Here is a 16,441-nt window from a genome sequence, read left to right as displayed (position 1 = left end):
CAAGATGGAATATTTGTTTTAATTCGAGGAGTTTGAATTCCGAGAAATGAAGATGGACCATAAGGTATGTCGAATCCAGTGGGAGCAATTGATATCTTTGTTTCAATGAGAAAAGTTCAAGGAGTTTTGAATTTCGATAAACAAAGATGAGCCATATATGTGTCAATGTTAGTGGGAGTATTGTTTTCACCCTTGTAATGTATTTGGATAATATACTATTCATAGGAAACAATATTCTAACGTAGCAAGTGTAAAATATTGGCCTTGTTTGAGAAATTGTTTCGCTTGGAAACACATGGGAGAAATAACACATGTACTAAATGTAATTATCTATGGAGAGAGATCTAGGTAACTCATTAAGCTAAGCCAAAGTACATGAAATCTCGAAAAAAACTCGAAATAGTTCCTAATGTATGGCATGACATTGAGCATCCTAATGACCTAGTTGTAATATTGAGCTAGAAGAAATGAGTCATGTCCCACACACTTCTGCTTATGGGATCGATCGTGTATGCCATGACATATACTAAATCTAATGACTCGTATGCCTCGAGCATGACAGGTCGGATCAGATCAAGTTGACGAGAATGAATGAATACAAATCAAGTATGTTCCTTAGTGTCCTAGGAGGAAAAAGGATATGATGTTAGTATGGAAGAGATCAATATAAAGGTTATATTGATGCCAAGTTCCACACTAATAAAGACGATTTCGTTTGCAGTCGGAATTTGTGATTTTCTAAATGGTGAAGTATTAGCTTAGAAGAGTGACAAATAATACACCGTAGTGGATTCGAGAATAAAATTAGAGTATATTGCAACCCATTAGAATGAAAAGGAAGTTATGTGATTAAAAGAGATTCATTAATGACATCGTAGTTAAAATTCAATCATTGATGGTTCTTTTGAAGGTTTTTGTACCTAAAAGAATGAACTTACCTCGTGTATGGATCCTAAAGTTACTTAAGCTCACATGGTGTATACTTAGTAAGTACCATCACATTTAAAAGTTGTTCGAACATGAAGACGTCATAGTCAATAGAATCATATCAAAAGAAAATCTTGTAAATCCATTCGCTAAGTCAACAAGTCTGACAGTAAGACTTGGTCATGAGGCATTTGATTTGTAAATGATTTGACTTGAGTACAATTGGAATAGTTTGTTTTAAAAGTTGATAACTTAAGCAATGCAAATCTTAATTTGATTTTACGATTACTAAGTACAAGATCTTAATATATGATGGAGATCAGTCATTTCAATTAGCTTATCACCATGTTCTCCTTTTGCATGTTTTGAACCCATTTCATGAGTATTAATTTATTCAAAACTCCATAGTTGGTTATACTCTTGGGAGTGAGTATAAGAATTAAGATTGTCATGAGGTTGGTGGATTGTCCATATAATGGAGATTCCATTAACACTCATGAGTAATTGAAATGGAGATTTAAGTGTCGGAACACCCCGCACGTGGAATGTTAATTCATGGATCTAGTCACTAGTAATTCCAAGATGATAATTTCTATAATTCATCAAACTGAGATACATACGGGGTTTTGCTTTACGAAATTTGTTTATGCAATGGTTCGCTCCAACGCTATCCATAACTTGTAATCATAAAGCGTATGTTCATGTATGATACGATTAGTAGACAAAAACTATGTTGTCAAAGTTTATTTTTTACTTATGCCTGAATAGTAGAAGCGATATCCATGGGTCTCTCGATGATTTTGTGTTGAAATCTAATGTGTCTGGCCAGGTCCAGACTAAAATTGATGCATTCAATTTAGTAGTTGGATGTATTCGTCATAAATATTTATTAGGAAACACAATTTTGAACTCTAAGATTGACCCTTATCCATGTCTCAATTTCATACAGATATCTAGAACAAATAAATAACCGATCACTTATCTAAGGACCAAATTTTGATTATATAAGAGTTTGGCAGTTGCATTGGATGACTACTCTCTGTTAAATGTTTGAAAACGTATTTTTACCTCAAATAGTTAATGACATGTCCAATTGGGAGACAGTTGAAAATAATATACAAGGTCATTAACTATTGGTAATATTTCTAAATAATAACAAGGTCCTTTTGGGTTTCCCTCAAGACACAAATGAAGAATTAAAAAAAGAGACATAAGGAGAAAATAAGTTTATTAATTTATGATGTTTAATAATTTAATCAGAAACTATTTTGGAATTAATTATGAATTAATTAATTCAAGGTGTTGGATATTAATTATGTAAAAGATTGACTAATTGGAATATTCTAGAACCCTTAAAGGGTTAGAAGAATTTCGAAATCTCCATCCCGCATGGGATAGGAGAAGATTTTGAATTATATCTCCATCCCACATGGGATAGGAGAAGAAACCTAGAAAGGGGGTTAAGGCTATAAATAGGGTGTTAGTGGTTTCATTCCTCATTGCACCTTGGCTTGAAATTTTCTCCAGTTCTTCCTTTTCTCTCTATAGGACGAATTTCTTAACCCTTCCTACGGTTTGAAGAAATTTGAACCTCTCCTAGTTTTCTTTTGGTTCTCTCTTTGGAGTTATTGGGTGTAATTCCATTAGAGGGATTCTATGTTGGGTCCTCTCATCGTAACAACATGGTTGGATAAATAAGGAATCAAGAAGGGTTAAGAAGATCAAGATAAATCCACACAAGAGGTTAGTAATTTTGTCTTTCTTATTAGATTTATAGTTTTAAAGTAGGTTGCTATAATTAGTAAAACCTAGATCCTAGGGTGCATGTGCACTTATGTAAATCTTGGATTGTTTCCACTACCTAGATAGAGTGTATTGATGCATAGAAAATACACATTTAGGATGCATGTATACATAAGGTTATTTCTTTAAATTCATTGCGTAAAACTAGTGTGTATAGATTGTATCAAAACCCAAAATAGGTATCATTTAATGTATCCATACGTACATTGTATCATAAAAGAGTATTGTAAATTGGGAAATTTTATTATAATGTTAAACGCTTTCGAGACATTTTGAGTTTCTAAAACATGGATCATGTTTATCCATACTTTCGGTAGGACTTATACTTGTGAGGTCCTAACACGTTATATATGAGAGTTGGATATCTCATATGAGTATGTGGGTTTTTGAGGGCACCCTATGTCTCCTTAAGGCATACGAGTGTATGAGTTTTATGAAGCCTATGATATAATATTTGTATTGCTATTTTTAAAATATGGTTTCGTGTAAACAAGTTAAAGGAACCTATATGCGAACATGATATTATGAGAATATGAAATGTTTAAGATGATTTGGGTTTTAGGGATTGATTTGCATATTATGACGTTTTTTTTGGATGTTTATGATGTTGATAAAGTGTACTTATATCCTTGCAATATTTTCATTAAATGATTGATGCTTTAATGATTTTGTGGCATTTTGAGAAAGAATGGGGGTTTGAGTTTTATTTAAAAATGTGTTCATTCCTTTTGTCACATCGGTGTTAATAACTAGGTTTTTCATTCCTAACCTATTATTTTGACACGTGCTCAGGTTAGTAGTCGCCTTATTAGCATCGAAGATTGAGGAGCTTGAAGATATTTAGAAGAGTTTTTATAATGTTATGTTTTAAATGGTATTAACATTGTATGTTTGTCTCATTTGTTAATTAAAATACCCTTGTATACTCTTTTGATAATGTATTTTAGATTACTTGAAGATTTGGAGTTTATAGGAATTTTGCGCATTTATTTACTCAAATGGTTTCAAAATCATTTTTTATTTTTTCTTCTAAATGACTATTTCAAATCTACCATGTGAGGGATGTTTCATCTACGTCGTGTGGCATGTCACTATTTTTGTAGCATACTCCCTTTTTTCCATTCCCGCTTAATCTCATGACATGAGATAGTCAGATCTCCATATTATTGGTCTTTTAGTGTTGAAATTGATGATATTCTATCTAATACCGTAGTTCATAATACATATACAAGATCATATACTTCTAATCTTGAGACATTGATAACTCTTAACCCACCTACGGATCTGACTGATCCCTCACCTATTGTGATTGTGAATGTCACTTCACTTTGTAAGTCCACTCATCCTATTAAATCTACCAAACTCCCTGATTTTGCTTAATCTTTTTATTCAGCTTTAGTTGCTTCTTTTAGTACTAATATATTGTGTCTATATGTAGTTTAGACTTGTAGAGAGAGGTTGTTTCTAACCCCTTTGGCAGAATGTTATAACCGAGGAACATACTACTCTTTACCACACTCATATGTGGTATTCAATTTTCTCTCTAACATGGAAAGCATATTATGAGTTGTCGTTGGGTATATAATATTAAAAGCAAATCTATTAGGTCTAATGAATGGTATAAACTTAGACTTATTACAAAAGGATACTCATAAAAGTATGATATGGATTATGAGGAGATGTTTTTCGTTGTTGCAAAAATGACGATTACCTATACTTTGATTGTAGTTGTTGTTGGATTAGGTGTCTAAGTCCATAACTATGATTGGTATGTACTTGATTTGATAGTAGCATGGTCCTTTTGGGTTGCCTTCACCCTAGCAACTTGACAGGATGGTTTTGGAGAGAGAGGTTGATAAATGATTTATTAGTGTATTATGAATATAATATATTAATTAGAAATAATGTTATTTAATTAGTATTTAATTAGAAATTAATTTGGAATTAATTTTGGGATTAAAGGAACTGATTAAAGGAACAGGGGCTGTTTTGCAAATGTTGATAGTTATGAAACTGGGCTGATGTACTCCTTTAATTAGGAGTGGACGGAATCCTATAGGGAGGCCCTATAGATTTTTTCCAAGGCTTCTTAGTAGGAGGTCCATGGGTTGCTTAAGCCCTAAGAAGGAATTAGGTTTTCCTCCAAAAACCCTAGCAGCCCACAGTTATATAAAGACCCCATAGGTATAGGATTTTCAGCCACTACACCTATAAGAGAACCCTAGCCAAAATTCTAAGAGCTTCTTCCTCTCTCCTTCTCATTCTTTTGCTAGTGGTGTTTGTGAACCATTAGAGGTGCAACATTTGAGGCACTAAGATTTCCAAAGTCAAGGATCTACAAGGAATTCTAGTTATTGCTACATAACTAGTAAGGTAATCATCAAAACCCTTTTGTTATATGTTTTTCAAAAATTATATGCTAGATTTAGGGTTTATTGCTTTGGTATTCAATTGCATGTTCAACTAGTGAAAAACTAAGAGCCAAAGCAATTAGGGTTGAATGATCACATAGGATGTTGTTATACTCAAAACCCATCAGTGGTATCAGAGCCTAGGATGTTTTTCAGTTGTATTTGATGCATATATGAATTGCCCAAAGCAGAAAGTATTAGATTCGTCAATATGTTCATCAGACTCGACGAGTTCATAAAGGAACTCGACAAGTCGGGCTGTCAGATCCTGATTTTTTGATTTTTTTGATATCTTTGTTTGATTAGGGTTATCACCAAATTCGTTTTAACTGTTTAAAATTGAATTTTCTGGATAAATAAGTCTATATTCTTATCAAATTAAAAGATTTGGTCAAATTTTAAGATAATGACAAAAATTATATGATTAATTTAATTATTTAAAATTTGATCTAGTATTTTTGAAAAGTTTTAAAAATACCCTTTTGGTTTCTGAATTTAAAATTTAATTAAAAGTTTAATTTTGAAATCTTAAATTCTAGAATCCTAGTATTTTAAAAGTTTAAAATTTACCCTTATACTATTATAATATTAAAAGTTTAATATTTATATATGTATAAGAAAAGGCAGTCTTACAGTTAGTAGACCTCATTCACGAAACTGATCTATAAGGGGTGTTTAAGGAATCGGCCTGTAAAATGACCGCCATTGGGTATCCATTCTTACCCACCACACTCTTGACTAGTAGAAGGTCGTTAGCCGAACGGGTAGGATAGGACATTAGTCTCTCATTAATAAGTATAATGATAAATATAAAGTAACTAAATGTTTTTATAAATTCCCAATCTTAGTTACTTTAGGAAAATGTGAATTTGATGCTAATCCATGAAATTGCACATTGCACTTTGTCAAGTCGTTAGTGGAGCGTGTGTGGTTAACCGGCACACTGACTTGGACTAACAAAGGGTGGAAATGGGTAACTCGTAAATTATCATTGATCAATGGAGCGTGTGTGGTTAACCGGCACATTGATTTTTTGGTAAATGACATCGAGAGTACCAAGCTAATTTGCATGGTTATTCACACCTTGTTTGTGATCCTCGGTATCCCAGTCACAAACTTTAAGGGCATAATCGAGATTAAACATGCCATTGAATAGTTCAATGAATCTAAAAGAATCTAGGAATTTCATTTCATTCAAAACCTAATTCATTTAAAATTTAGTTTTCATGGTGGAATTGGTAAATCGTCATTTACCTACCTTCAAATAATTTACAATTAGATTACGGCATCCCTTTTCTGAATTGTGAATTATTGTGTTGGGTCCTAGCCTTAATATTTCATTTGGGTGTTATATTAAGGATTTTCATATCTAATCAAAACTTGTCTTTCTTCTTTTTCAGATGTCTACCTCAAACAACGCTTCCGGTTCCTCCAACAACAACAACAACTCCTCCAACTCTTTCTCGCTCTTAAGCATCTGTGCCAAGGTGACATTCGATGGATCCAATTTTAATGATTGGATTTGCAACATCAGAATGGCCTTGTAATTCGAGGACAAGGAATACGTCCTCGACAAACAGCTGAACGAGATAGACGAAACTAAAGCTAGTCCTACAGAAATAGCTGAGTATAGGGCCCAATGCAAAGATGCTACTAAGGTGTCGTGCATTATGGTGGCGATTATGACTCCTGAGCTGCAACGGTTTTATGAAGATTATTGGCCTTATGAGATGTGTCGGGACTTGATGGAGAAGTACCATCAAAGTGCGCGTCAAGAGAGGTATGAAATAGTCAGGTCATTCATAACTGCCAAGATGAAGGATGGATAGTCCATCACGACCCACTTGCAACGCATGCAGAGATATGTGGATCGTTTGCTCAAGTTGAATGTGAACTTCGATGAGGAGCTGGCTATTGACATAGTCCTGCACTCATTACCTCCCTGCTATGATCAGTTCAAAATGACTTTATGACTTATCATTTGAGCACAGAGGAAGTTACATTGAGCAAACTTCAAGGCTTGCTAAGAACTGCTGAAAGGTGATTGAAAGTAAAAGTTCTTGAATCCACTCCTGCTGCTGCTACCCCAGTCATGTCTATTGGAAAATGGAAAGGGAAAAAGAGGAAAGCTCCCTCAAAGCAAATTTGGAAGGGAAAGTCTCATGATGGGTCTTCTTGTAGTGGACCCAAAGGAAAAACCAATTCTGCTCCCCCTGCCTCATATCCAAAGGATGCAACATGCTTCTACTGCCAAGACAAGGGGCATTGGAAACGAAGCTGCCCCAAGTACCTGCAGGACATTAAGGATGGCAAGATCAAGCCTACCTCAGCAGGTATTTACACTATTATGTTTAAAAATTCATCGCATTCTAATTCTTGGGTCCTTGATACAGGATGTGGTTTTCATATTTGCTCTGACTTGCAGGGACTAAGAGAAAGTAGGAATGTGGAGGTTGGGAAGATGAACATGATAATGGGCAATAGGAGATCGGCACCTGTTACCAAGATCGACGTTTATTCTTTAAAGCTTAATAGTGAATTATGTTTAGACTTAAATAATTGTTGCTACTCGTCAGAAATGATGAGGAATATTATTTCCTTTCATGGTTTGTACAGACAAGGTTTCAGATATTCTTTTGATAATGAGAATGGATCTATTAATGCTTATTATAATGGTGTATTTTATTTTAATGCATTGCCTTGTGATGGTGTATATGAAACTGTGATGGTTGTAGACAATATAGGAAATAGTGTGTTACAAGTTGATGCGTCTAATGATTTAGACAAAGCATGCTTGTGGCATTGTCATCTTGGACATGTCAACAAGAAGCGCATTGCCCAACTCCAAAAGGATGGAGTGTTGGAATCATTTGACCTAAGGTCGGATGATACATGGGAGTCTTGTTTGCTTGGAAAGATGAATAAATCACCTTTCACTGGTTCTTGTGAAAGAGGTGAAGGATTGTTGGATATCATACACACAGATGTGTGTGGGCCCTTTATATCTACCACAAGGGATGCAAATCGATTTTATGTGACTTTTACTAATGATTATAACAGATATGGATATATCTACTTAATCCAGCACAAGTCAGAAACCTTTGAAAAGTTCAAAGAGTTTAAACATGAATTCGAAAATCAATTGGGCAGGAAGATCAAGATGCTCAAATCTGATAAGGGTGGTGAGTATCTTAGTATCGAGTTCCATGACTATCTTACGGAGTGTGGAATTGTTTCACAATTGACACCGCCTAGGACACCACAACTTAATGGTGTGGCTGAGAGGCGTAATCGAACCTTGTTGGACATGGTTCGTTCCATGATGAGTCGATCTTCACTACCAATCTCATTCTAGGGGTATGCCTTAGAGATTTCCGCCCATATCCTTAATCTAGTCCCAACAAAGAAGGTTGCAAAAACACCTCCGATATGTGGATAGGGAAGGTTCCCTCGTTGGCACATATCAAGGTTTGGGGTTGTGAAGCTTTCGTTAGACGAGAGACTCACAACAAGCTTGAACCTCGAAGTGAGTGATGTATTTTCATCGGTTACCCACAGAAATCCTTTGGTTACTTGTTCTACAGACCTAGTGAGAACGTGGTCTTTGTAGTACGAAGGGGAGTCTTCCGCGAGAGGGAACTCATATAAAAAGGGGACGGTAGGAGTACAATTGATCTTGAAGAAATTCAAGAGTCAAGAGATGAAGGAACCTCTAACACTAGCGATCAACCTTAGGAAGAAATTATTGTTGAACCTATTGACAAGTCATTACCTCTTAGACGTTCAAATCGAGTTAGAATCCACCTGAGTTTTATGGTTTCCATATTACTACAGATGGTGGTACGTTTATCAGTGATAGTACAATGATAAATTTGGACGAGTCTTCTAACTACAAGGAAACCATGGCGGGACCTGAGTCTGCTAAGTGAAAAGAGGCAATGAATAGCGAGATCCAGTCCATGTATGACAATAAAGTTTGGAACTTGGTTGACAATGTACCAGGTCGTATGACATTTGGGTGCAAATGGATCATCAAGAAGAATACCGACATGGATGGAAAGGTACACACGTTCAAGGCACAGCTGGTTGCGAAGGGCTTTACTCAAACCCAAGGGGTTGACTATAATGAGACCTTCTCACCATTGGCTAAGATCAAATCTATTAGGGTTATGTTAGCCATAGCTGCGTTTCATGATTATGAAATTTGGCAGATGGATGTTAAAACCGCTTTCCTTAATAGAAAGCTAGCTGAAGATGTTTACATGTGTCACCCAGAGGGTTTTGTGGATGCTAAATACCCCAATAGAGTGTGTAAGCTTGAGAAATCAATTTATGGATTGAAGCAAGCCTCTCACAGATGGAATCTTTGCTGTGATGAGAAGGTCAAAGAGTTTGGATTCTCTAGGAGTGAGGATGAGTCATGTATCTATGTCAAAGCTAGTGGGAGTATAGTTAGCTTTCTAGTACTGTATGTTGATGACATACGACTTATAGGAAACGACGTTCCAACTCTGTAGGAGGTTAAGTCCTGGCTTGGTTTCGCTATGAAAGATCTAGGAGAGGCTGCTTATATTCTGGGGATAAGGATTTTGAGAGATAGTAGTAGAAGACTAATTGGACTTAGTCAAAGTACTTGCTTGGATAAAGTGCTAAAGCGTTTTAGCATGGAGAATTCCAAGAAAGGAGAACTACCTATCTAGAGCAATACCAAACTGAGCAAGACTCAGAGTCCAAGTACCGATGCGGAGATAGCGGAAATGAGTCGAGTTCCATATGCTTCCGCCGTTGGCTCGATCATGTATGCTATGACATGTACTCACCCTGACATGGCTTTTTCCTTGAGCATGGTTATCCGATATCAAGGGAACCCGGGTAAAGCTCACTCTATAGCAGTTAAGAATATTCTTAAGTATCTGCGAAGGACAAAGAAATGGGTCCTTGTACTTGGTGGCACTGATGACTTGAGAGTTACTGGTTATAGTGACGCCAGTTTTCAGACAGATCAGGACAACTTTCGTTCTCAATCTGGTTGGGTGTTTACACTCAATGGAGGAGCAGTAACTCGGAAAACTTCATTGGAGACCTTTGAGTTGTGCCAGCCATAAAGGAGCCTATGGAGATTTTCTGCAATAATGAAGGAGCGGTTGCCTTAAACAAGGAACCAAGGGATCATGGAAGATCCAGACATATCGACAAAAAATATCACTTCATCAGACATCGGGTAGAAGAAGGACTCCTCGTCGTCAAGAGGGTATCATCAGAAGAGAATCTTGCAGATCCCCTCACAAAGGGTCTGAGTAGGATTAGGCACGTTCAGCATGCAAGGAGCATTGGTCTGAAGGATGATATTAGTTTTAGTGATTAGATAGATATTTGAGAAACTTGGAATAGATAAATGTAATTGACTTTTGATGATTAAGTAATGGAGATTTATTTATGAGTATTGTTTACTATCTTTTGTCGATTGTTTATTCTTGTGTTTCAACTTTGCATGTTTTACTTCCTGAATAATTGGATTATTCAAATTATCCACAGTCGATCATACTTTGGAAGTAAGTAGTGAATTAAGACTCTCATGAATTGGCTTGTAGATTGTCTAAGTGTTTAGATATGGCAATTGTTTGCTGCAACGTTCATGAGTACTCCTGAAATGAGGATTTGATTATTTGATTAAACCCACGCTCATTTGAATTACTTCATGGAATTTATCACGAGTAATTATGAGACGATAATATCATATTATCTTTAAACCAAGATATATGAGTTGTTGTTTACGAGTTGGTTGTGCATTGATAATGCGTAAACGCATCAGTAGCTTGATGTTATAAAAAATATTATTGTGCATGATTTGATGAGTAAATAGTACAAGCATATAAGTTAAATTTTATCTGTTCCTTTTATCCCAAGAGGTAAAAGCGATATCTTGGGCCCCTCAATGATTTTGTGTTGACTTATGTGTCGGGCCCGGTCAGGACTGAATTGATGTGTTCAACTAAGTTCGTTGTCATACAAATCAGAAATCGGGAAACAAACTGTTGGACAATGAGAATGATTCTGTTTCATGTCTTTTTCCACATGATATCTCACAGAACGGAGGATTATATGATCCCTTATCTAAGGACACACAACTGACTAGGTCAGAGTTCGACATAAGGCTTTTGAAAGCTACGATTGCTAGCCAAATTTCGAAGTCATACTTGCAATTATAGTTGTTTGACTTATCCAAGTGGGAGACTGTTGGATTAGGTGTCTAAGCCCATAACTATAATTGGTATGTACTTGATTTGATAGTAGCATGATCTTTTTGGGTTGCCTTCACCCTAGCAACTTGACATGATGGCTTTGGAGAGACAGGTTGATAAATTATTTATTAGTATATTATGAAAATAATATATTAATTAGAAATCATGTTATTTAATTTGTATTAAATTAGAAATTAATTTGGAATTAATTTTGGGATTAAAGGAACAGGGGCTGTTTTGCAAATTGTTGATAGTTGTGAAACTGGGCTGATGGAATCCTTAATTAGGAGTGGAAGAAATCCTATAGGGAGGCCCTATAGATTTCATCCAAGGGTTCTTAGTAGGAGATCCATGGGTTGCTTAAGCCCTAAGCAGGAATTAGGGTTTCATCCAGAAACCCTAGCAGCCCACAGCTATATAAAGACCCCCTAGGTATGGGATTTTCAGCCACTATACTTCAAAGAGAACCCTAGCCGAAATTCTAAGAGCTTCCTCCTCTCTCCTTCTAATTCTTTTGCTAGTGGTGTTTGTGAACCATTAGAGGTGCAACATTTGAGGCACAAAGCTTTCCAAAGTCAAGGATCTACAAAGAGTTTTAGTTATTGCTACATAACTAGTAAGGTAATCATCAAAACCATTTTGTTATATGTTTTTCGAAAATTGTATGCTAGATCTAGGGTTTATTTCTTTGGTATTCAATTGCATGTTCAACTAGTGAAAAACTTAGATCAAAAGCAATTAGGGTTATATGATCACATAGAATGTTGCTATGCTCAAAACCCATCAGTTGCTTCTCTTAGTTGGTGAAAAATATTTCAAATGAATGTCAAAAAAGCATTTTTAAACAATGATCTTCATGAGGGGGCTTACGTGACTCCTCCCCCAGGTATTGTTCATCAATCAGGTGAAGTTTGTCAATTTCAGAAATTCGTATATTGTCTGAAAAAAATCCCTTCATGCTTGGTTTAAAGAATTTCTCTATAATAATTACTTATCTTGGTTTTCTTTCTAGTAGTCACAATTCAACATTGTATGTCTAATACATGAATACAGATCATGATTATTAGTATGGTTCATTGAGTCCCTAAGTCATGTTTTTGGCTCACTGTTTTGCTATGATAAGACTTAGGAATGTTGTGTTATCTTTTGGCTATTGAAGTTGCTCAATCCTAAAAGGATTATCTTCTATCTCGGTCAAAATACATATCTAATTTTTTTGATAACATAACTCTCTGACAATAAGACTGTGATCATGCCCCTTGAAACCAAGGTCTGGTCTTCTTTATCTGATGGTGTTCCTTTATATGATCCAAGATTGTACCGTACGATTATGATTAGTTCAGTTACCTTACAGTTACTCGACCGGACATAGCTCATGTTGTCCATGGTTGCTAGTTTGTTATTGTTCCCACCATTTTTACTACGGAGATGCTCTTCTATTTTAAAATATCTTTTTTTGTAATGTCCCAAAAACCATAGTAAAAATTTTCTATTATTAAAAGACATTGTCATAAAACTCATCAGTCATTCAAGTCATTTCTTTAAAACTAAACTCGTAAATCAGAGTATCAAATAACATCACAAAACATAAATCCCCCGATGATGTGTACAAGCATGCCTTTACCTTCCCCCGATCCTTCGAAGTACCTGAAACATGTAAATCCACAACTGTAAGCCAAAGATTAGTGAGTTACCCAAAATACCACACACGACAATACACATACAATGCATGAACACATGAGCCTTCACTCAGAATGGATCACTTCGCAAGGCCTACAGTACACCTGGACCGCTCTCCTTTGGCCTTCAGTCTGAATGGACCGCCTCGCAACGCCTTCAGTACACCTGGACCGCCCGGGTATCTTGTCCTACAACACAAAGCAGGACCACCTCAACCCAACCACAATATGTCGACATATGCACATAAACAATAACCAGCAAACACATGTAATCATAACATATTTACTAATCGAACAGATCACTACAGCATAACAACATCCTACACACAAGGATGCATACTGAAGTACAAAATATACTGAAAACTCACCTCGCAAGCTAGTACGTAATCAACACAGCTCACATGAAACAACGATTGGTGCTACGATCTACCTATACAAAAATCAGAGGCAAATCCTCAAACTATAGCCTAAAACCCTCAAGTTGACGAAAAGTCAACTTGGTCAAAAATTCAATGGTCAAATTCAACTCCAGCTGACCACCACGTTGTGGCCAAGCATAGGCCACGTCGTGGTAGCCTCACGACAAAACAGTTGCAAGACTACCTGCCACCACGTCGTGGTACTTGCTTTGGCCAACTTAATGGATTAAGCTCTTAATCCCTGAAGCCACTCATCCATACTTTCCAGGAGGCTTTCATACACCTAAATGCATCAGTCTCGTATAGATCTATACACAACAGTCACGCTCTCCCTACAAGAGATTCTGGTCACAAGTGCTAGTCCTACACTCTGTTTCTTGTGGTGAGTGTTACCAAGGACGTGTCTCCAACTTAGACTAACAAATTTACAAGTAATAATATAGAAAATCCTTTTGTGATTAACATGAATCCTTTATAAAACGATACATTTTACTATATGATTCATAAGTTCATTGCTCTAGTTTTGAAAACTGTTTCTACAAGTTGATTTGTTAATCGTTTGGTAAAACTGTTTCCGTGTTAAAAGCATACTGAAAATATAATTATCTTAAACAAAATAGTATATTTCGAGTACAAGTTTCCTTGTACTTTTGCTTGTATTCCCCCCCCCCTAAAAACATGAAAAACTCGGAAAAACGTAGGGGTATGAACTCACCTCGGGCGATTCGGATGAAAGATCGATACGGAATGCGGGATGTTCAAGTGAAGCCTTGAACACAATTTGATCCTAATTAACATGTAATGACACATAAAGGAGTCAAATGAAGGTATTTCCCTACTAAATATGATGGAGAACCACTCTAAGAACTTGGGACTACTTACACTAAGTGCTAGGACCTTAAAGGATTGCATGAGGGAGGTGTATGGCCACCTTAAAGGTGTGTGCGGCCATGGGTGTGCGGCCCAAGGGGTGTGCGGCCGTACACTCATGATGGAAGGTGCCTTTGAGGTGTTTTCAAGGTCCATACTTGCATCCATGAAGTATTCTAGGTCCATACTTAGTTGTAGTACAAGTTTAGGGTCTTAGAAATGGGTTTGTGGTCCTAGGGTGAGTGTGTGGTCGCACACGGGAGTGTGCTGCCGCACACAAGGAGTGTGCTACCGCATTCCTTCAAATATATGAAGAACATGTCGGGACTCAATGATTCAAGGCTTAGATTAAGTGGTTCTTCAAGCACAACAAGCTAAGGGATGGATTACTCACGTTTTGAAGCCTTGGGAGGGTTTGTGGTTGAAGAAGCTTGAGAGAAAAGGTGTTGTGTGCTGCCAGGACGTTAAAGGGATGAAAGGAAAGGGGTCTACCCTTTATATAGGGGTGGGTGTATGGCCATGAGGGGTGTGTACGGCCGTACACCCATGTGTGCGGCCGCACACTCCTCCAAAAGGGGTGTATGGCTCGATTTCGTCACTATACGACTTGCCGACTCATTCTTAATCTCGACCTTGGTTGTACTCAAGCTTAGAACGCTTAATTGAAACCTTAATCAGTGTTAGGAGTTAACAGAAATGAGTTTAACTTAGATTAATTGACTAGATGTACCAGGTAGAAGTTTTGGGTTGTCACATCATCCCCCCGTTAGAGGGAATTTCGTCCCGAAATTCAAGAATAAAGATGTAACTCGTGGACTTGGAAATGATGGGGGGTACTTTTGTTTCCTTGGATTCTCGTGCTCTCCAAGTGAATTCAGGTTCCCGCTTGGCATTCCAGCGGACCTTCACTATCGAGATGTGACGTTATTTCGTTCGCTTGACTTCTCGATTCGTGTGTCCAAATGAAGCGTAGACTCTTGTCTAGTTCGATATCGTCGAGGGGAACCACAAGTGTCTCATCGGACGGACACTTCTTTGGTTCGACACGAGGAAGACGGGATGAATGCTACTAAGCGCTCGAGGTAACTGGAGTTTGTACGTTACGGGACCGATCCTAGCAAGGATCTCAGACGGTCCAACGTATCTTGGATTTAGCTTTCTACGCTTTCCGAAGCGTATCAGGCCTTTCCAGGGTGAGACCTTTAAAAGGACACGGTCACTAACTTGGAATTGCAGTGGTTTTTTGTCTCTTATCGGCGTAGCCCTTTCGTACGATCCTTTTCAGTCGTCTTTCGAATGATTTCAGGACTCGTAAGGGTACTGTCATGGACTTGAGTCTTGACTGGTTGCGTGTCGCCCACCTCGGCCCAGCACAGAGGGGATCTATACTTACGGACATAGAGGGCTTCGAACGGCGCAACCTTGATGCTGGAAAGGTCGCCGTTGTTGCAAGAAAGTTCCACTAAGGGTAGATGAGTGTCCCACGACGTATCTACAATTGTCCGGATTGATTTCTTACTTTGTCCATTTCTTTGTGGATGATGCTCTTCGCATGAATACTTTCGGGTTTCGAAGAGGGATGAATTTTCGAAGTTCGCATCTAGTTTGTCGTTACGAGCAACGGGAGTTTTGTGATCGAACGATTTAAGACAAAAGGGTTTGGTATAACATAGACTCAGTCGGACTAAGTGGAACGACGTCGTAGAGTCGCACGTTAAGTTAGTTTGGAAGGATCGTTTTGTTAGCACATTGGTTCCCCTGGGTGAATGTCTCTGGTGTTTTCTGTGTTTGACTCGAAGTTAACAGGTACTACTAACACGAGGGTACTGATGTTTTGAAACTATGAACTTTCATGAAGTGGTTCTTACTAGATCTCTCTATGATCGTTTGGTGTACACAAGCCGTGTATAATTACAACTGACCTTAGCGTATTCACTAAACTATCACAATTATGAACAATTATTGGGGTTTTCGAAAACGTACCAAAACATGGCTTGGTCCTTCGATGCTTCCTCATTCTCTGAGGTCAGACTCCTTCTGTTTCCTCATTGTTCTTCTCTGTTGGGCAGTCTCTTTTGAAATGCCCTACA

This window comes from Lactuca virosa, chromosome 3, assembly GCF_052849685.1.
Source record: "Lactuca virosa cultivar CGN04683 chromosome 3, Lactuca_virosa_CGN04683_v6, whole genome shotgun sequence".
NCBI classification, from domain to species: Eukaryota; Viridiplantae; Streptophyta; class Magnoliopsida; order Asterales; family Asteraceae; genus Lactuca; species Lactuca virosa.
Note: the sequence above shows the minus strand (reverse complement) of the source record.